Here is a 21,381-nt window from a genome sequence, read left to right on the forward strand (position 1 = left end):
GTCTGTTCTTCAAAAAGGAGGGAATTTCGCTATCGTCCCGAGAACTATACCTATGGAGGACATCATTGCCAACACCGAAGCAGCCATTCGGACCCTTCCTTGTGAAAGGGCAGAGGAAATACGCACTGAAACAGCCAGGATACTGCGCCGAGCAAAACCACCAGCTTGCAACCTGAAGAAAGAAGAGGTACAAGCCATTAAGAATCTCAACGCCGACAAGAGTATATTGGTACTGCCTGCCGATAAGGGGAATGCGACCGTCGTAATGAAGACCGAAGATTATGAGCAAAAGATCCGAGACCTATTAGATCCGACGACGTACCGAAAACTAAGTGCAGATCCGACGCAGCGTATCACTCGGAATACGAATCGATTAATCAAGGCGTCTTCTCTGCCAGCGGACATACAGAGAAACCTGCGCAACACAGAAGACCTACCACCTCGGCTGTATGGATTACCCAAGATCCATAAGAACAACGTTCCACTGAGACCGATCGTTGGCGCTCCTGGCTCACCAACGTATAAACTGGAGAAACACTTGGCCTCTCTGTTCCAGCCACACGTGGGGAAGATCGACACATACATTAAGGACTCAGGACATTTCATTGAGAAGCTGAAGGAACTGAAACTTGCACCAAACGACATACTGGTCAGCTTTGATGTTGTTTCATTATTTACGAAAGTGCCACTCAGTGACGCTCTGGAGCACATCGGTTCCATGTTCCCGCAAGACATCAAAAAGCTCTTCCATGCATGTCTCACCACGAGCTATTTCACGTGGAATGGTGATTTCTACGAACAGCTGGAAGGCGTCGCCATGGGTAGTCCTCTTAGTCCAGTGGTGGCCAACTTCTTCATGGAACAATTCGAAGCACAGGCACTGAACTCGGCGACTTGCAAACCTAAGGTGTGGTACAGGTACGTCGATGATACTTTCGTGGTGTGGAGCCATGGTGAAGAACAGCTCGGTGACTTCCTAAGGCACTTGAACAGCCTCCATGCCAACATAACATTTACTATGGAAGTAGAAAAAGACAAGAAACTGCCATTTCTAGATGTGCTGGTCACAAGGGACGGTGAAAACCTGGGACACAGCGTGTATCGAAAACCGACACACACGGACCGATACCTGCACAAACTGTCAAACCACCAAACGAGCCAGAAAAGAGGCAGGATTAGTACGCTCGTAACGAGAGCAGGACGAATATGTGAGCCGCAACACCTCAAACGAGAAATGCAACACCTGGAAACTGTTCTGAGGAGCAATGGGTACTCCAAAAATTACATTAGAAGTGTAACAGAGCCAAACACACGGCGAAGTAAGGAACCAGAAGAAGAAATGTCGGGTACGGCCTTTCTGCCATACATTCCCAGAGTGACGGACAGAATCGGCCGAATATTGCGCAAACATGGCGTAAATACGATTTTCAAACCGACAAGGAAGATCAAAGAGTGCCTTAGATCGGCGAAGGAGAAAAGAGACCCACTTGCAATGACGGGAATATACCGTATACCATGCACATGCGGAAAAGTTTATGTCGGAATGACTGGACGATCCATTAACACCAGGATCAAAGAGCATAAGCGACATTGCAGGTTGGGGCAGGTGGAGAAATCGGCCGTGGCAGAGCACGCACTGAATGAGACCGACCACGTAATAAAATTCGCCGACACGGAAGTTCTGGCTGTAGAGAAGCACTATCACACGCGCTTGTTTAGAGAAGCTGTAGAAATACAAAATCACGCGAACAGTTTCAACAAGAAAGAGGAAAGCCTTAAGGTAAACGGATCCTGACTTCCCGTACTGCAGCGAACGACCGACGCAGGTAACAAGAGGAGAACCGCACGGGAAATGACCGCGGAGAAGCCCTCGGACGTTGGCGCGCCAGGTACATATAGTCTGCGGCCGCGAGCTCGGCTCCAGTTCACCACCGACAATGGAGGGTGAAGCTTTGACAATGCCAGTCACTCGTGCTGGCGAAACGTCAGAAAAATCATTAGATGAACGTCGGCCGAAGAACCCGAGACAGAAGCCAATAGGCAGTTTGTCAACAAGTGGCCACGAAAGCCTTAACAATTTTGATACCGCAGTTCATCAAGAGTAGTGACTGGCGTATTGTGCGAGCCAGTTGCTCGGCCACCAATGACCAGACGTTTTCAGTTGGTGAGAGATCTGGAGAATGTGCTGGCCAGGGCAGCAGTCGAACATTTTCTGTATCCAGAAAGGCCCGTACAGGACCTGCAACATGCGGTCACGCATTATCATGCTGAAATGTAGGGTTTCGCAGGGATCGAATGAAGGGTAGAGCCACGGCTCGTAACACATCTGAAATGTAATGTCCACTGTTCAAAGTGCCGTCAATACGAACAAGAGGTGACCGAGACGTGCAACCAATGGCACCCCATACCATCACGCCGGGTGATACGCCAGTATGGCGACGACGAATACACGCTTCCAATGTACGTTCACCGCGACGTCGCCAAACACGGATGCGACCATCATGATGCTGTAAACAGAACCTGGATTCATCTGAAAAAATGACGTTTTGCCATTCGTGCACCCAGGTTCGTCGTCGAGTACACCATCGCAGGCGCTCCTGTCTGTGATGCAGCGTCAAGGGTAACCGAAGTCACGGTCTCCGAGCTGATAGTCCATGTTGCGGTAAACGTCGTCGAACTGTTCGTGCAGATGGTTGTTGTCTTGCGAACGTCCCCATCTGTTGGCTCAGGAATCGAGACGTGGCTGCACGATTCGTTACAGCCATGCGGGTAAGATGCCTGTCATCTCGACTGCTAGTGATACGAGGCCCATGTCCGCAGCTCGTGGTCGTGCGGTAGCGTTCTCGCTTCCCGCGCCCGGGTTCGATTCCCGGCGGGCTCAGGGATTTTATCTGCCTCGTGATGACTGGGTGTTGTGTGATGTCCTTAGGTTAGTTAGGTTTAAGTAGTTCTAAGTTCTAGGGGACTGATGACCATAGATGTTAAGTCCCATAGTGCTCAGAGCCATTTGAACCATTTTGATTTGATACGAGGCCGTTGGGATCCAGCACGGCGTTCCGTATTACCCTCCTGAACCCACCGATTCCATATTCTGCTAACAGTCATTGGATCTCGACCGACGCGAGCAGCGATGTCGCGATACGATGAACAGCAATCGCTATAGGCTACAATTCGACCTTCATCAAAGTCGGAAACATGATGGTACGCATTTCTCCTCCTTACACGAGGCATCACAACAACGTTTCACCAGGCAACGCCGGTCTACTGCTGTTTGTGTATGAGAAATATGTTGGAAACTTTCCTCATGTCAGCACGTTGTAGGTGTCGCCACCGGCGCCAACCTTGTGTTAATGCTCTGAAAAGCTAACCATTTGCATATCACAGCATCTTCTTCCTGTCAGTTAAATTTCGCTGCTGTAGCACGTCATCTTCGTGGTGTAGCAGTTTTAATGGCCAGTAGTGTAAATATGCTATCAGCTAGAAGTGTGACGGGAATAAGCGAGTATAATACATAGAAGACGTCCACCAACATTCCGCGCTACTACAGGGAAAGTGTCAGATTACTAAATCGTTCATAGCGGCAATTATCGGTCGACGAGCGAGTACCGATTGATATGGCGTGGCAGAGGGGTACTATAAAATTGTAGGGTCTAGCAAAGTGCACGTAAGGGAATGCAGATACAGAGCACACGCTGTGGCGGCTGCAACGGACGGAAATCAGATCGGGGCAGTTATTCTGAACATCCATGATTAGGAAATCCAACTACAGTCCGGCTAATAAGGAGTTCACTTTAAGTTCCTCACTGAGACCTAGAGGGAAGTTCCGAATACAGAAGGGAGGAGCAAAGACTTAGAATGTAAGATCTACAAAACATTAGAAAAGAGTAGTGTACAAAGAGTAGGTCAGACTCATCTGCAAGTGGAAACCACCACGAAGACACAAGGAGAACAGCACACTGTTGGACAAAGACTACATGCACCAAAAAGTAATGGAATCATAGTACTATAAAAATTACAATGGAGGACTAGTAGTGAAGAAAAAAGCGAGTCATTTGAGACATTTGAAGACATCAAAAGGATAAAAAAAGTTTACAGTATTATATGAAGAAGATGCTACACACTCATCGGAATAAAAGAAGCGACAGAAATGTGGTGGGGCCACTACTTTTCTGCGTGAACAAGAATTCTAGCAGCCTGAACGATGAATTGAAGTGAGTGGTCAACAGAAACTTGAAAATAGTGCATAGATGTGACACCATCAAACGTCTGCCAGTCGATTCCACGGAAGAAGGTCTAAAAATGTTCGAAAAGAGAAAGTTTCTGCTGTTTTAATCGCTTTTAGACCAAATATAAAGCCTTCCTTAACGACTATCTGATACCCTTCTGCCCAAGTACCATAAGGAACGAAACATGAACGAACAGCGACTCAGTATATCAGTATACGAAATTAGGTATTTGCTATTCACAAATGTCAATATCTGAACCTGTGTAACCAAAGAGGGCTCGCCACAATGGAAAAAAGTACACATAATAGCTCCCACTGTCAACAGTTACTAAGTGTTAACGTGAAATATGCCGAGTGGAGATCTTTAAAACAGTGTCAGCGGTGGAATAAGCAAGGGTACTTGAGATATGGCCAAACCACCAGGTGGGCGCGTCATGCAGGACGATCCGTAGGTGTGAAGCCAAACTTTTGATTAAAAAGAAGAGATAAATAAACAGGAATTGGAACCGAAATAATATGGTATAGGAGAGGGAAAAGACTTGTGGGGCTATATTACCAGCATGACGATAATTTTAGAAGATTTCAACTTGTATGGACCATGTAACTTTCAAATGGAAAAGAGGTAATGTGGCGTATTGCACAGAAGAGAATTACTCGAGAAAAACAATTGGGCATTTCATCTGTGCGTTGTGTTATTCGTTCTCGAGTGATGTGACATTTTCTACAGAACAGGGCAAATGCTAATGACGATACATAAAGGCTATAGGATGAGCCCGACATGTTCTCCAGCACTCTGTAAGTTTTTTGTTATTCGCTTCACCCATTCCTCATGGCCTTTTGGAACACATGAACTGGAATGCGAGCACGAGCATAAAAAAATCCACTATCTGAGATATGCAATGGTTCTAACCTTCACCACATACACACTGCCTTCACCTGTGCCCACAGACGGAATTCTATAGGACTTAATTCCTGGGAAAGTGCCAAACACTATACCAGACCTCGACGACCTTCCCATCTCGGAGGAAACTGGATTCCCGCGTATGCCTGGACTGCTAGCCCATAATGAGGTGGGGCACGATCATACTAAAAGAATACTGGCAATATCCCGTCTACAGCAGCAGCGCCAGCTGCACATTTTCTTTAACAACTGCAGATAACAGACTGCTGTCAGTAGACCCTGTATGAAGAAATGCCCAATAATATGAGAACCCCATATTCCACACCAAACCATCACTTTCGATGGCCAACTACTGTATATTCGATGAAGACATGCAATGAGGACTGACATCTGATCAGTATCTGTCATTCGGTTTATTAATCTGTTCACTCACCCAGAAATCAATTTCATCCACAAACAGTGTGTCAGGGGGAGGAACGTTGTTTTCATTAAACTTGTGTATCACCCATTCTGAAAATTGAACACGACGATCTGGATCATCGGTGAGTTGTAAAATTTACATTTTTTAAGGGTGTCATTTATATGTGACCAAAATTCTCATTATCGATGTACAATCTATCCCAGTTTCCCGTGAGGTGCTGCGAGTACTGGACTCTGCTTACTGAACGATTCCAGAACAGTCTTTGATTTTGCGTCACCTTTAGTGTGTTCTATCGCCCAGCTTTCGGGTTGTCTGTGACAGACCTAGTTCGCGGAATTTAGCGACGAGTTTCACCATCACGCAGTGGGTAATGGATAGTTTGTCTGGGTGGTTGGTATAAACAGGTGAGATGAAACAGCTGCTCCTCTCTCCTGATACATGACGATCTCAATACGTCTGGCTTGTTTTAACATGAACAGCTTTCACGTCACCTGTCAGGAGGAAACATAATTTCCAGCTAAGAGTAAACAAAGCTTTACTCAAATGAAAGGTGCCATTGCTTTTCTTGTGTAATCTTCTATCTGTAACGACCCACAACTCAGCCGTTACGTTGGGTGGCTCTTGAAGACAAATCGAGGGCAGGAGGATAACTTACCACCACGCAGTGATGAGTTAAGTGGACGTCTGCCTGAAGCCCGATGAGGCCTTGGTGAAACATTATTAAAGAACGAAACATTTGTTGTTCAAAATACTACAGTTGATGCTATGATCATCCGGTCCGTCCATGGCAGCCGGGCAGTTACAGCGAGTGCTCTCAGCTAGCAAGGCGCCAACGTCAGCGTGAGGTGTGCGTTACCGCAGCAGGAACAGCAGTTGCCCAGAGCTGCTGAGGCAGCAGGACGTCCACCGTGTGTCAGCTGCTTTGCCCAGCTGCAGCCGGACAGTTCTGCACGGAGCACACTCAGGTGAGCTGAATCATGTTGTAGCCCCTTGACAGGAGAGGCAGCCACCAGCAGCGCAGTCTGCCCACGAGAGCTGTGGCAGTCAGCAGAGTCAACTCGCCCTCGCGATCGCGGAAAAGTGGCTGCACGTCCAGGCTCGTGCTGGAGGACACCAAGTGAGTCGCTGGTCGAAGAGACTAGGTGCGCCCAATTGGGTTCAGAACGATCAGTGACACTGAGTAACAGCGCTCGAGTCTCCCAGGGCAGGACTTGCGGTGACCTCGAAGCTTGTAGACGGCAGAGACTGCGAGATGAGTAGGTGGCGGACTGTCGTAAGTCCTTCCTCGATGCTGTCCCTCTGCAGACTGCGAACAGCTCTTCTGAAAAGGAGCAATATTTATACGGGCTTGGTCCGCATTTGTTATGCTGCAGCACTGGTTTCTACCACTCGGTCGATAGCAGAGCTGCGGCCTGTGCATGGGATAGACAGAACATCAGCGTCGTGGACATTCCGTCTATCTGCCGCATCTGTAATTTGGCACCTTGAACTTCCCAGCCAGGCTACGGCGTGAAGTAAATGGCTTGGTGGTGTGACTATAACACTTGCTGTATCAGCAGACTTTCCTAGTTGAAGTTGAAATTCTGCTCGGCTGTTATGAGTTGACCTGCTTTCCTTGGTGTCTAAGTTCTACTGAGTCACGCCAAGTACATTATTCTGTGGTGCAATGTATCTGTTTGATATGTCACATGACCCCATTTCCTACCGAGAATCACGAGTGGCATACAAGATGACCACTTCCAAAATGGTCGCCATTTTGGTAGCATAGCCTGATAGGTTTTTGCTCTCTCCCATGTCACACTGCTTCACTGTGAATTTCTATACATCCACCAGCTATTTATAGAAGATATAAAGAGAAAAACTGAATGTTTTCGAAAGGAAAGTAATGAGGAAAATCTGGGGACCTGTGTTGGAGAATGATGCATGGAGAATTCGAAAGAACGATGAAATTTATCAGTTAATGAAGCAGCCCACGATCATCCAAAAATCAAAAATGTAGGAGACTGCAATAGGCTGGGCATGTGGCTAGAAGGGAAAACAGCAGAATCACCAAGAAAGCGTTTGAAGCAACTCTCCAGGCAGCAAGACCATTGGGGACAAGGTGGAAATATGACATAGAGAAGGACATCGCAGCATTAAGAATTTCCACAGGGTGGAGAGAGGCTGCGAGAGATAGAAGGCGGTGGAAGCAGATCGTTGAAGCAGCCCGTGGTCTACAGGGCCTGTGATCGCTGAGAAGAGAGAGAGAGAGATTTATAGAAGATGCGTTGAATTGAAATGAATGATGATATATTATTATAAATATGCTTGGTCAGCTGACAGCTATGGAAGCAATGATGCAGCATCCTTTGGGGAAATGTTTACTTCTCCTAGGGAAGGGGAGGTGTGCAGGTGGGCACTTTCACCAACATGGCTAGGGGTAATGTTCCCCATGTGTGACTGTAGCTGGGAAAAATGACTACCAGAAAATTAGGAAACATAAGAGCAGTGGGATCAACAGACTAGCAAGATATAGAAAATAACAGTTTTATTCGTCCTTAAACAATTATATTGACCCAGAAAGAGAAAAAGTGACAAAATTTACACGGTCTGATCAGAAGTATCCAGACACTTATTAGTGGACATTAATATGGGGTGTGCCCATTCTTTGCTTTTATGACGGCTTGAACTCTGCTGGAACACTTTCCATGAGGTTTCTGAATGTCTACGGAGGAATGGCAGCCCATTGTTCCTCAAGAGCCAAAACCAGAGACGATAGTTATGTGGGATGCTGGGGTCTGGAGCGAAGTCGACGTTCAAACTCATCCATGATGTGTTCGACTGGCTTCAGATCTAGACTCTGGGCAGGCCAGCCCATTTTAGAAATGTTATTGTCCACGAGCCACTGCCTCAGAGAAGTCGCTTAGTGACAAGTTACATTGCCATTCTGATACAATCGTCGCATCCGTAATGTTTCTCTTCTGTACACAGAATACAATGCTGCATAAATGTGCCGATATTCTTCTGTGTCTAGCATTTTCTTAAGCGCAAAAAAAGTCCACATCATAACCCCGAAAATTACTCCCATACCGTAACACCACTTCCTCCATACTTCACCGTTGCCCCTACACGTGATTGCACGTAAAATTCTCCAGGTATTCGCCAAAATCAAACCTTTCCATCGGATTGCCGCAGGGTATGGCGTGATTCATCACTCCAAATCACTCATCTCTAGCCATCCACTGTCCAATGGCGTTGCTCTTTACACCATCTCAAACGTCGCTTAGCATTGACTTTAGAAATATGTGGCTAATGAGGAACTGCTCAACAATAGTAAGCTATTCTTTTTAACTCCTTATGCATAGCCATTGTCCTTTTGTACTGCTGGTAGCACTTTGGGACTTATGAGTGAGTCCTTCCGCTGATTCCATGCGACATTTTGCAACCACACTTTGCAATGCTCGACGGTCACTGTCCGCCATTACACGAAGTTTTCCTGGTCTTTCTTTGGCTGCGGTTTTTCCTTTGCATTTTCACATTACAGTCATATTATCAACAGTCGACTTGTACAGCTTTAGAAGGGTTGAAATGTCCCTGATGGATTTACTACTCAGGTAATGTCCAATGACTAGTCCACTTTCGAAGTCACTGAGCTCTGCAGACCAGCCGTGGAGTTCGCGAAAGACCCACCTCTACTAACAACATAATATTTCCGGCCTCCTTTTAAACTAGCGGGTCCTTGTCTCATAATATGCAGTAGTCAGTCAAACAGAGGTGTTCAGATACTTCTGGTCTGATGGTGCAGGACCGTTAACTGTACAACACAGGTATAACATCTTAAGGATACATGGGAATCATTTGACAGAAAGTTTAATCATAAATTAAAAATATGGTCTGTCTTTATCTCTGGCAAGGTAGTTAGCACAACAATAATCGTTTCTGCCCCTCGCCTACTTCTGACACGAGGAACACTTGAACATACAGCATTCCAATTCCCAAGGTCAAAGTATTGATATGCCAAATCCCCGTTAGTTGTTGACAAGTTTTGAGTGACAATGAATTCTGGACTGGCTCCTTCGTAACGTTATATGAAGCGGGAGGGAGTAAAAGTATTCCTCAATAACATAGGCTGGTTCATTGGAACAGAGAGAATTGCTATCAGGCTAGGAAGTAAATAGGTGTTATTTGAACAGTTCAACAATTTATTTCACATATACACCTTACTGGAGAGGCGTCGCACAGTAACTTTACTTTTATGACTCGCTGGCCACAGACAGTTGCGTTATAGGAAAGTGTTCTGATTATACAACAATGTTGGCTTATAGCCAGTGACTCATTCTGTATCCATATAAACAGCCCTGACAAGAATAGGGGAGGGGGGGGGGGCGGAGGCAGGGCAAAATCTCCAGAGCTCAACTTCAGTTGGGAGGGGGGGGCGGGGTTCGGATTCCCCAAGCTGCTCAATTGGGAAATATCAAACTGCTACTGTAAAACAAATTTTGCATCATATAGGCCTAATAAATAAAAGAACATTACCCCAGCATATAGTTGTCCTGGAAGAATTGTAAAAGTGAAGAAATGGAATGAGGTGAGAGAGGTACATTAACCGTACCGATGCTCGAAAGTAAAGAGGTAATATTCTTCTTTTATTCAACCGTAGAATAACCAACTTACATGGGAACTCTCATGTTCCTTGATGTGGCATTATTTCTTCGCCAAAGGGGCTTGGCCTTCGTGGCCGAGCGGTTCTAGGCGCTTCAGTCGGGAACCGTGCTGCTGCTACGGTCACAGGTTCGAATCCTGCCTCAGGCATGGATGTGTGTGATGTCCTTAGGGTAGTTAGGTGTAAGTAGTTCTGCGTCTAGGGGACTGATGACCTCAGATGTTAAGTCCCATAGTGCTTAGAGGCATTTGAACCATTTTTTTGCTTGGCCTTCAGAGGTTCATTTCAGAAAATTGGAGATTCAGATAATGTAAATTTCCTCTGAATGTTATAGTTCTTAAGGGGGGAGTGGGGGGAGATTAGTGTTCAACGTCCGGTCGACAACTAGGTCATTAGAGACGGAGCACAAGCTCGGATCAGGGAAGGATTGGGAAGGAAATCGGCCGTGCCCTTTCAAAGGAACCATCGCGGCATTTGCCTGAAACGATTTAGGGAAATCACGGAAAACCTAAATCAGGATGGCCGGAGACGGGTTTGAACCGTCGTCCTCCCAAATGCGATCCAGTGTGCTGACCACTGCGCCACCCCGATCGGTATAATTATTAAGTGACTATGATGCAATGCTTGCAAAACGCTTTAGTAAGGTCAGAGACTGACAAGAAGCTGGAAAGCGTTTGTAAGTGTACTATCTGCCAAGTGATACTCAGAATGAATTTTTTTCTAGTTGTGCTAGTCATGTTAGGATTGCCACCTTGGAACAGAGAGAAAGTGAGAAGTATTATACAATTATTGCTGATGCAGCTCCAGATTCAGATCATATTGAACAGATACCATGTATCCTGTGGTATATTCACTTCAATAAGGAAACTGATAAATACGAAATAAATTAACATCTTTGGAATCCGTAGACTGTAATCAGAAAACAGGAGTTGCACATTTAATTCGATCAGTACTTGTGAAACACTTAATTCTTATCGGTGAATGCCGCAGACAAGGTTATGATAACAGAAGCAATATGAGAAACTCTTATAAAGGACCTCAGACACCTTTTATTGACTGAAATGCTCTTGCAAAATTTTCTTTGTGTGCTTGTCACAGCCGTATGTAGACCACATGCAGCTGAGAGCTGTCATGAAGCAGATACTTTTTTCGAAGTGATTCAAATTCCTTACAGCCTGTTCAGTTGCAATCCACAACGATGGTAAATTCTAAAACAGTGAGTTGGAAGTTCAATGTATCCCATGTCTGATAACCGTTGGTGTGCTCGGACGAAGTAAGGCCAGTTGCAGTTCACTGGGATGAGACTGACATTACTGTTAAAATTCGCAGTAAGTTAAATTTGTCATCTGAAACACGCTCTTTAGCACGTGGTTTTTTGAATTATGTGACATCTTTCATGTGTTCGATCATCGTATCAATTTAGTTGAAGTTGTTGGTACCAGTTGACGGCCGAAGCAAATTACTACAAGTTCGAAATACTACCGTTGATGTTGAAAACGAACATCTTGAGAGTTTATTAAATGAATTAAATATGTTTGAAATGGGACACCATTCTCCCTGAATCCAAAATTGCTGCCAGTGCAATTAATATCGACTCTGAATTTCTGGAAGTGTGCACTAAGAAGTGGAAATCCTTTCATGATGGAACCAGGAAAAAAGTGACAGACCAACTGTGGATCAATGTCTCACAGAGTTGGGAACCTTGGCAAGGCAACACGACTTTGATGCTGTGATTGAAACACTGGCTCGCAAAGTGCCGTTGTCAGTGTTACAGGCAAATAGGTTGTAATATGCTACCCATTGCACGAATCATTACGGTTTACGTGCAAGCGCAGTGATTTCTGTTTATTGAAACGTGTAGGCATTCCAGGGAACTGGTGGGAACAGAACACTATGCATCGCAGCTTCACTGGCACCAGACATTTCGTCGGTGTACAAATAAGTCTAATACTTAGCCTCTTGTTTTAATGTGAAGTGGAAGTTAATCAAACCAATTTAAGAAATAAAATTAAATATAGCACACATACATTTTACAATAATTAATTATTGAGTAACATGGGAAGTCGGACTTGTGAGTGCGTTAGTCATAATAGTTTTTTCACGTGGCGTAGGTCTTGTTCGATCTGTCACACAACTTCCTAGCTGTAATGGTCTTGGGTTACTGATAACTGTCTTCATCACAACTTTTCAAGCCAATTTTTTTACTACTATTTCAGTGTCTTGCTCCGTGAAAACGTCATGGCACTGGTATTCTTTCTTGACATATTTAACCGCTGCACACCATTTCATGGTTCATTTGATTGGGGTGTTAGTTCTTTCGAAGCCGCAGTGGGACATTGGAGACATAGTTTACGACTATTTTTTGTTCTACTACGTTCCAAATTATTTTGATTGCAATAGAACCTTATACAAGTATATCATAATAACTATTTCTAGTTTTCTGAAATAACACACGGCATGAAATTAAAAATTTTTCTTAGTATTTCCAATAATAATATCGTTTTGAACTTGTACCGGTATGAAGGAAACTATATTCCAATGAAAGTGCTCGAAGAACTTCACTGCAAAACGAGTGTGAAATTTAGAACACGATCTTAGCAATGGCACATCACGCAAGTGTCCTACAAATTATTGGAATTAAATGTATTGAAAATTGCTAGTATAACTGTAAATATTCTTTAAATCTGTAGCTATCGCAGTGTATTCTAATTCTGACTGAAAATATGTGTGGAAATGAGAAATGTGAATGCGGAAAGCGTGCTCGGAAAAAATTACTTTCTGGGGGTAGAAAAAACAATGTTACATACTTTAATACCCGAAACTAAGTAAACAAATTTCACAGGAGATATCCTGCAACTTACAATAACAATCTGACTTCAGTAATTCATTGTTTCATGGTAAGAATAACAGCCGAAACAAAAGTGTCTAAAATCTGAGTAGTGAGCACTGGCTTCTGTATAAAAAACGAAGCACTTGTAGGCGCTATACTATAGATAAGTAATGTTTATGTTCATGTTCTCTTCGATATCAGAAAATTAGGAACATTTACTCTGATTCATCTGTATATAAACTTTCTGTTTCACGTTGGAGTCCCGGGTTCGATTTCCAGCCGGGTTGGGGATATTCTCTGCCCAGGGACTGGGTGTTTGTATTGTCCTCATCATTTCATTATCAACATCATCACCGTTCATGACAGTGGCTAGAGTGGATTGTGTAAAAATTGGACTGTGTCAAAATTGGAACTTTGTACAGGCGCTGATGATCGCGCAGTTGAGCGCCCTACAAACCCGTTATCATCATCATCATCACGTTGGAACACTTCACATGATTTCTTTGGGGGCGTCTTCTTTCAAAATACAATACAACGACATGTCGCAGTCTGTCTAATTTCCTCAAATGTTTACAGGATCTGTAATACAGGATAGCACTGTGTCCAACATGAAACCCAACTTAGTACTGTTTGCTAAATGATACACGTGTTCATGCTACTGCAAACAATGATTCAACCAGTTGCACCATGAGCAACAGTTTGGTCCAATTCCGCCAGCAATATATCTGCAACGTATAATATCATATTATAAATTGCATTTGTGAATGTATATTGAGTGTTTGATAAGAAATTATGTTTTACTCTATATTTCATCCCAATGAGTATTTTCTGCGTATTCCCAATATTACCTGAATTATGTTGTGTTTAGATCATGTCAAACCTTCTTTAAAATAACAAAAAAATTGGATTTCTATATTTGGAGACAGGGCCCAATCGCACAACCGGGCCTGGACCCAGTTGTGGCTCTCAGCAGCCCTGCTTACAAAGAATACATTTACTTCACTCTGTCCCTTAATTAGCCACTTTTGTAAGAGCATTCGGCAGGAGGTGGCGGTTATGGCGTGACGGGTGGCGGTGCTGCTGGGTGGGTGTCCGGACATTTGCCACACCGGACATTTGCCACGGCGGACATTTGCCACGGTTTTACCTGCTCTGAAGGGTCGGCTCCCTTGTCCCCCCCCTCCCCATCCTCCACCTCCTCCTCCTCCTCCTCCTCCTCCTCCTCCTCACCCGGCCGCCCAGTTTGCTTTGGAAGTTCCGAACATGACATCAGTATGGAAGATATTACAACAAACAAGGGCAGGCCTGCTGCTCATTACAAAGGTTACGCGTATCTTAAACAGAGGGAATCTAAAGGTGGTGTTGTTACATGGATGTGCTTACCCCAAAAAGCGGATCATTGCAAGGGAAAGCTGCTTTCGAGGAACGGAGAAGTGTTTTGCGTATTAGAACATCTCTGTGGACCACCTGACGATGCAGCTCTGAAAGTGAGAAAGCAAGTGGAAAGGGCCGAGAGAAGGTCTCGAGAAGAAACTACACAGTTATCGGAGATATACGCGGATGAAATGGGAAATCTACATAATACAGTTTGTGACTTTGTTACAGTGATGCCTAATTCAGAATCTATGAAGAGAACCATGCGTTGTCGATGGAGTCAAGAGCGGGGGAACCAACAACAGCCTAAGAACTCTTATGAAATTGATCTTCATGAAGATGTATTAAAATGGGAGATGACTGTAGTTTTCTTCTGGAAGACGATCGATTAGAGGCGAGAATAATGATTTTTAGTGGAAGCAAAGGAAAAGAAATTTTAAAAACATGTGCCCATTTTTTTATGGATGGAACATTTAAGAGATGCAGCAAGCAGTTTGTGCAGACCTTCACCATACACGTAGACTTAGGAGGCCCGATTAAAGAAACAAACATTCTTCCTATTGTATTTGCACTGCTCCCTAATAAGAAGAAAGACACATATGTTCGTCTGTTTCGTCTGATAAAACAGGCAGTCTCTGAGTGGTGTCCTAAACAAGTAAAGGTGGACTTTGAGGCAGCTGCGATATCGACCATTCGTCTAGTTTTTCCCACAACTGAAATATATGGATTCTATTTCCATATGAGGAAGAGTTTATGGAGAAGAATTAAAGTTATCGGTCTAACTGAGGAGTACCGCTAGAACGAGGATTTAAGACTCCACGTCAGCGTGTGTGCAGCGCTGGCAGTTGTAAAACCGGAGGACGTAAGCAATGGATGGATTGAGATTCATGCAGAAGCTCCTGATAACGGAAGGTTCTCTCATTTTCTTGACTACTTTTTGGATAACTGGCTAGAGAATGAGGATATCGCAATAGAAATGTGGGACTGTTACGGAAAAAGGCACCGAACGACGAATGCTGTTGAAGGGTGGCAAAACAAAATAAATAGTATTAATGGAAACCCTCACCCTAGAATCAACTATTTGGTGGAGTGCTTGAAAAAGGAAGCAGAGCTCGCAAACTGCATGTACATGAAATTGGAAATGAATCTTGAAGGTAAGAAGAGGAAGAAGAAGTATTTGGAGCTGGACGACAGGATAGAGAGAATCGTAAGGAATTATGAAGAGACTGGCAACATTAGGCCTTGCTTGAAAGCCATTGCCCATATTCAGAAACTGGACTAAAATATGTTAAAAATGTATTAAAAGCTATGAAGACCACTGAGTCCTCGCAGATTACTGAGATAAAATTATGAAAACATTGAAGCAGCATTACCGTAGCTAATATTAAGTTGTAATTATAAATTGAGTGTACATTAGTTCAGCGTGTTTAGGCTGATTTTACACACGCCAGAATGGTAGATGGTCATTTATCATTTTCACGGTCCAAAGCCTGTGCAAAGTGTGATGCGAAACAGCCTTTAATGTAAAAATTAAAAAATGTTTCAAGCCTCACAAAAGTATCCCTATTGTTGTCACGTTAAGATAACTTTTTTCTACCTTCCAATATTATGGCCATACTATTAAATAATTGTGAGTTATAAAATAATTTTCTGAAGCTTCAGAATCGCAACTATCACCTAAAATATCATGGTTTGTTAAACTGATAGTATACGCTTTGGTAAAAGAAAATGGGAACTGAACCTTTGAATTGCACCTAAAATTGACATCCCAAAACTGATCTGGTGACAATTTTGGCACCTCAAATATTATTTATTTCTGTTTAGCTGCAAGCATTTATAGTAGATGTAAATCTACTTAAGTATATTTAAATATAGTCCTTTAAAAATTAAAATTTCTTGCTAATTGTTGATTATCTTTAAACAGGTCAGTAAAAGCAAGGAGCTTACTACTGAAAATTAATTGTTACTAAACAAATGCATTAGACCTACTTTTCTTATACATACATTAGAGACTTTTTGAAAAGATATTTGATCATTTGCTCTGTCACTGACTGTAATTTCAGTTGCTTTGTAACACCAGGGATATCTACTTCTAAATTATGTTTGCAGCTGTTCTCATTTCGAATTCTGGAATATTTAGTTCGTCTTCTTTGGTGAAGGAATTTCGGAAAATGCATTTACTAACTCCACTTTAGTGGCATTGTCTACAGTAACATTACCGTCGCTGTCGCGCAGTAAAGGTACTTACTGAGCCTTTCCGCTGGTTTACTTAACATGGGACCAGTATCTCTTTGGATTTTCCGCCACATTTCTAGAGCGAGTTTCGTTGTGGAAGCTATCAAATGCATCTCGCATTGAAATCCGCACCAAATTTCGAGCCTCAGTAAAATTTCACCAATCTTGGAGATTTTGCGTTCGTCTAAACTATACGTGCCTTTTGCGGTGCTCCTGCAACAGCTTTCTGTCGTGTTTTGTGTACCATGGGGGATCAGTTCCGTCTCTTATTAATTTATTTGGTATGAATATCTCGAGTGCTGTTGATACTATTTCTTTGAACTTAAGCCACATATGGTCTTAATTTACATAGTTTGGAAGGATTGGAGACTACCTCTTGGAAAGACGTCACCCGAATTTTTAGTTGCTTTTTTTTTTTTTTTTTTTTTAATTATGAATTTGGCCAGCTATGGACCGCATACAACTTAAGACTTATGGTGTTTCTTTTTCTTCCGTTCTTCCCAGTACTTCTTCATTTTCTCGCCAACTGCTCGTCTCTGCTCATCTGTCCACACTCTCTTGGGTCGAGGTTTTGGCCCATCTTCTTCATAGTTTGCGTTTTCTATAAGTAGCCTAAAGTTATTCCTGTCACGTATTATTTCTTCTGTAGCACCTATTTTGTTGGCGTCTTTCTTTACTGCTTCTATCCATCCTACGGTGTTTTTCAGCTTACTAACGTAATTAAAAATTTTCTTTGTAATTCGTGTTTCTTCCATTCTTTTTAAATGTCCATAAAATTTTAGCCGTCTCTTCCTCATTGTATCTGTGATCTTTTCTGTATTTTTGTATAGGTCTTCATTTCTCCTTTTAATCCACCTGTTTTCCTTGTTTTTCTCAGGACCTAGAAATTTTCTTAATATTTTTCTCTCTCTTTTTTCTAGTTCTCTTAATTCGCCTTTCTTATTCAATGTTAGGCACTCTGATCCATATGTTGCTTGTGTCCAAATAACTGAATTATAATGTTTAATCTTTGCTTGTATGGATATTGATTTCTTATTGTAGTAGTTTTGTGTTAATTTCTATGCAAATTCCAACTTTTTTATTCTTTCTTTATTTGTTGTGTTATCCAGTCCATTGGCTTGGATCCACTCCCCCAGGTATTTGAATCTATCAACTCTTTTAATTTTTCCATACTTTGTTTTCATAAACTTTTCTGTATTATGTTTGTGTTCTATATACTCGGTTTTTTCGTAGGATATTTTTAGCCCAGTCTTTTCAGCAATCTCGTGTAACATATCAAGCATAACTGTTGCGTCTGTTCGGTTTTCAGTTATCAATGCCAGTTGCTTTTTCGCTACGACTGCGTGTTCACTAATCCCTGTATCCGTCGTGATGCTCAGGATTATTTGTGGCTAAGAGTTCAAGTGTGTTTTCGTAACCATTTACAAATGGTTCAAATGGCTCTGAGCACTATGGGACTTAACATCTGTGGTCATCAGTCCCCTAGAACTTAGAACTACTTAAACCTAACTAACCTAAGGACATCACACACATCCATGCCCGAGGCAGGATTCGAACCTGCGACCGTATCAGTCGCGCGGTTCCGGACTGAGCACCTAGAACCGCGAGACCACCGTGGCCGGCGTAACCATTTACAATTTCAATGGCCTCGTCAACTAATTGTTAAAAATAATTTTAAAAAAAGCATTTAGAACAATTACGGAAGTTGTTTTCTATTTACAATAGGGTATGAATATGTATTTTTGTCGGGCCGCAGCTCGTGGTCGTGCGGTAGCGTTCTCGCTTCCTGCGCCAGGGTTCCCGGGTTCGATTCCCGGCGAGGTCAGGGATTTTCTCTGCCTCGTGATGACTGGGTGTTGTGTGATGTCCTTAGGTTAGTTAGGTTTAAGTAGTTCTAGGGACTGATGACCATAGATGTTAAGTCCCATAGTGCTCAGAGCCATTTTGTATTTTTGTCAACATGCGGAAGGTAGATTGAAGTAACTGCCAACTATAATTGCATGAGTAGGGTACCTATTTGTGATGAGACTCAAGTTTTCCTTTCTTTGAACTGTTCAGCAAGTGTTACATCTGAGACAGGGGGTCGGTAAAAGGAGCCAGTTATTAATTTATTCCGGTTGTCGAATATAACCTCTGCCCATACTAAGTCACAGGAACTATCTGCTTCAAAGTCGATTGTGAGCTTACATTATTTTTCCTTAAGTTGTCCTTCTTGTTTCTGTTGTAGCGCAGATAATTACAATTACGGCTTTTCCCTCCAGAACCTAAGATGCTTTCTCTGTGACCCTGTGAATGCCAGAGCTAAACAATGTAGAACAACAATATACGTCACAAGTGTAGCATTCTGTATTACTTCATTTTCTTACTTCTAACATTTTAAAATTGTAAGTCGACTTTAGATGACATGTCAATCATAGATGTTCTTATCTCTATTTAGTGAACGTGTTTTCAGTTACGTTTTGAACATTGTCCCGCTACACTTTATTAACTAATGTTTTTAGAGAGTAAATTATTATGGAGTACGTCGTTCTTCTTTTCAAACATTCACAAACCCATTTATTCTTTCCGTATTGTCTTTTGGGTATGCAGTTGTAGCAATTAAAGTAGGCACAAATGCAGTGATCGAAAAGAAATGATTAGCGTACATTCGCATTCTCGTTTCGTCGTGTAAGGAAGCTACCGTACAGACAGAAGAATCTATATTTATACTTGGCAGAACTAATTACATACTGACATAATCGTCGGTATTGCTTTCGTTTCCCAAAAGTTATAAATATTTCGATTTCGGAAAAGAAGCTCTGTATTTGGCCAAGATGTCCAAGAAGAAGGTTCCTTACGTACTGGTTGTATCGAGTAAGATGTGGAGACGGCGGTTTGAAAGAGGACAGAGTTAGTGCGGGGAAGGGCGTCCCTTACCTGAAGGATAGCTACTCAAGTTACCTGGCGAAGAGGCAAGTGTGGCAAATGTCCGGTGTGGCAAATGTCCGGTGTGGCAAATGTCCGGCATTCGCTGGGTGGATACCATTGGTCCAAAGCGTCGACCCCATAGATGGCAGCGCGCTGTCGGCGGCTACCTGCACGGAGAGGACAGCAGCAGGGCGGACCTCGAGTACACTGGCGGCATACTGGCACCCCAGGGAGTCGGAGGAAACAACGGCGGTGAGGCTGACGCTATCATTTGTTTCTGCACTCTGTCGTCCTCTCGCTCTTCCCAGCCGGAATGCGTCATTATCAGCTGCTTCTACACCTACCGTTCTCTCACTCTTCCTAGTCTGCAAGAACTGTCAGGGACTGAGTCACCATTCTCATCACGGTTTGAATTTCTGAATTAGATAGTCTAGGTTGCAGCTGATTCTAGGTTATGGAAAAATTTCGGCCGCCAGAATGGTTTTGGTTTGAGGTCAGTGATATTTCCTCTTTATGGGTGTGATGGAAGGTCTCTTGGTTGTACTCAAGCTCTAAAATGCTAACCTGGCGCATTAACAAAGGAAAATTTTGGGATACCCTGTAGGAATTCACTCTGGATACTGGAACAAAATCGAGCCCCGTCATGGTCACCGGGTAGTTAGATTACAATGACTGAATCCTAATGTATTATATATTTGCTTGATCATCTGGGGACAAAATTCGAGAAATTAGAGCCAATACGGAGGCTCACCGACGTACCTACAATCATTTTTCCCACGCGCTATTCGCGAGTGGAACAGGGTTGGAGGGCTCAGTTAGTGGTACAAAAAGTACCCTACACCACACACCATTAGGTGGGTTGCGGAGTATGATGTAGACGTAGAAAATATTGAGAAAATGTAGTGCCATTTGCTGTATGAAACAAGCACTGTACCTCAGTGAGGCGTGGGAATGAAAATAGGCTCTGTCCCTACAGACAAAAACGTAGTTCGCAAAACCATAATCACTTCTGAGCACAGCCTATCTCTGACATGAAGAACACTTGAATACACTGCAATTCTAACCTGAAAGGTCGAAGTACTGATAAGTGGTTGGAAAGAACAAGAGTAGGCATAGCGAGGATGAAAACTGAAGTCCCGATCTAGGTTCACTACCTCGTTTGGCTACGAAGTATTGAGAGTAGGCAGCGGTGTCTAGATTTGCAGCAGCTACGGGGGTGGTGAATTACTAATGAAATCGTGAAGCAGTTGTCAAAATTAATGTTGACGGCCACGGTGGCTGAGCGGTTCTAGGCGCTTCAGTCCGGAAGCGCGCGACTGCTACGGTCGCAGGTTCGAATCCTGCCTCGGACATGGATGGGTGTGATGTCCTTAGGTTGGTTAGGTTTAAGTAGTTCTAATTTCTAGGGGACTGATGACCTCAGATGTTAAGTCCCATAGTGCTCAGAGCACTTTGAACAAAAATTGATGTTACGTACACAATGACCTAACCCGTAGAGGAATGCTAGGCAACCACTGCTAGCCGATACTTGCTTAACATGAAACCAGTCTTCGGAATGGGAACCACAATAACATCAATATGCTGACTTTGTTTAGTGCTTTCATTATTTCACGTGTAGTTTTCAGTGGTAGATACGGACCTGCGTTGCGGAGGTCAACGGTATTCTGACTGCCGACATGGTCTGAAAAAGGTAGGAAGATTAGGGTTTAGTGACCCGCCGATACCACGGTCATCAGAGACGGAACACAAGCTCGATTTTTTTTTCTTTTAGGGTCGGAGAGGGAAATCGGCCACGCCCTTTGAAAGGAACCATCCCGTCATTGGCCTGGAGCAATTTGGGGAAACC

Source organism: Schistocerca americana, chromosome X (genome assembly GCF_021461395.2).
Source record: "Schistocerca americana isolate TAMUIC-IGC-003095 chromosome X, iqSchAmer2.1, whole genome shotgun sequence".
Taxonomy (NCBI): Eukaryota; Metazoa; Arthropoda; class Insecta; order Orthoptera; family Acrididae; genus Schistocerca; species Schistocerca americana.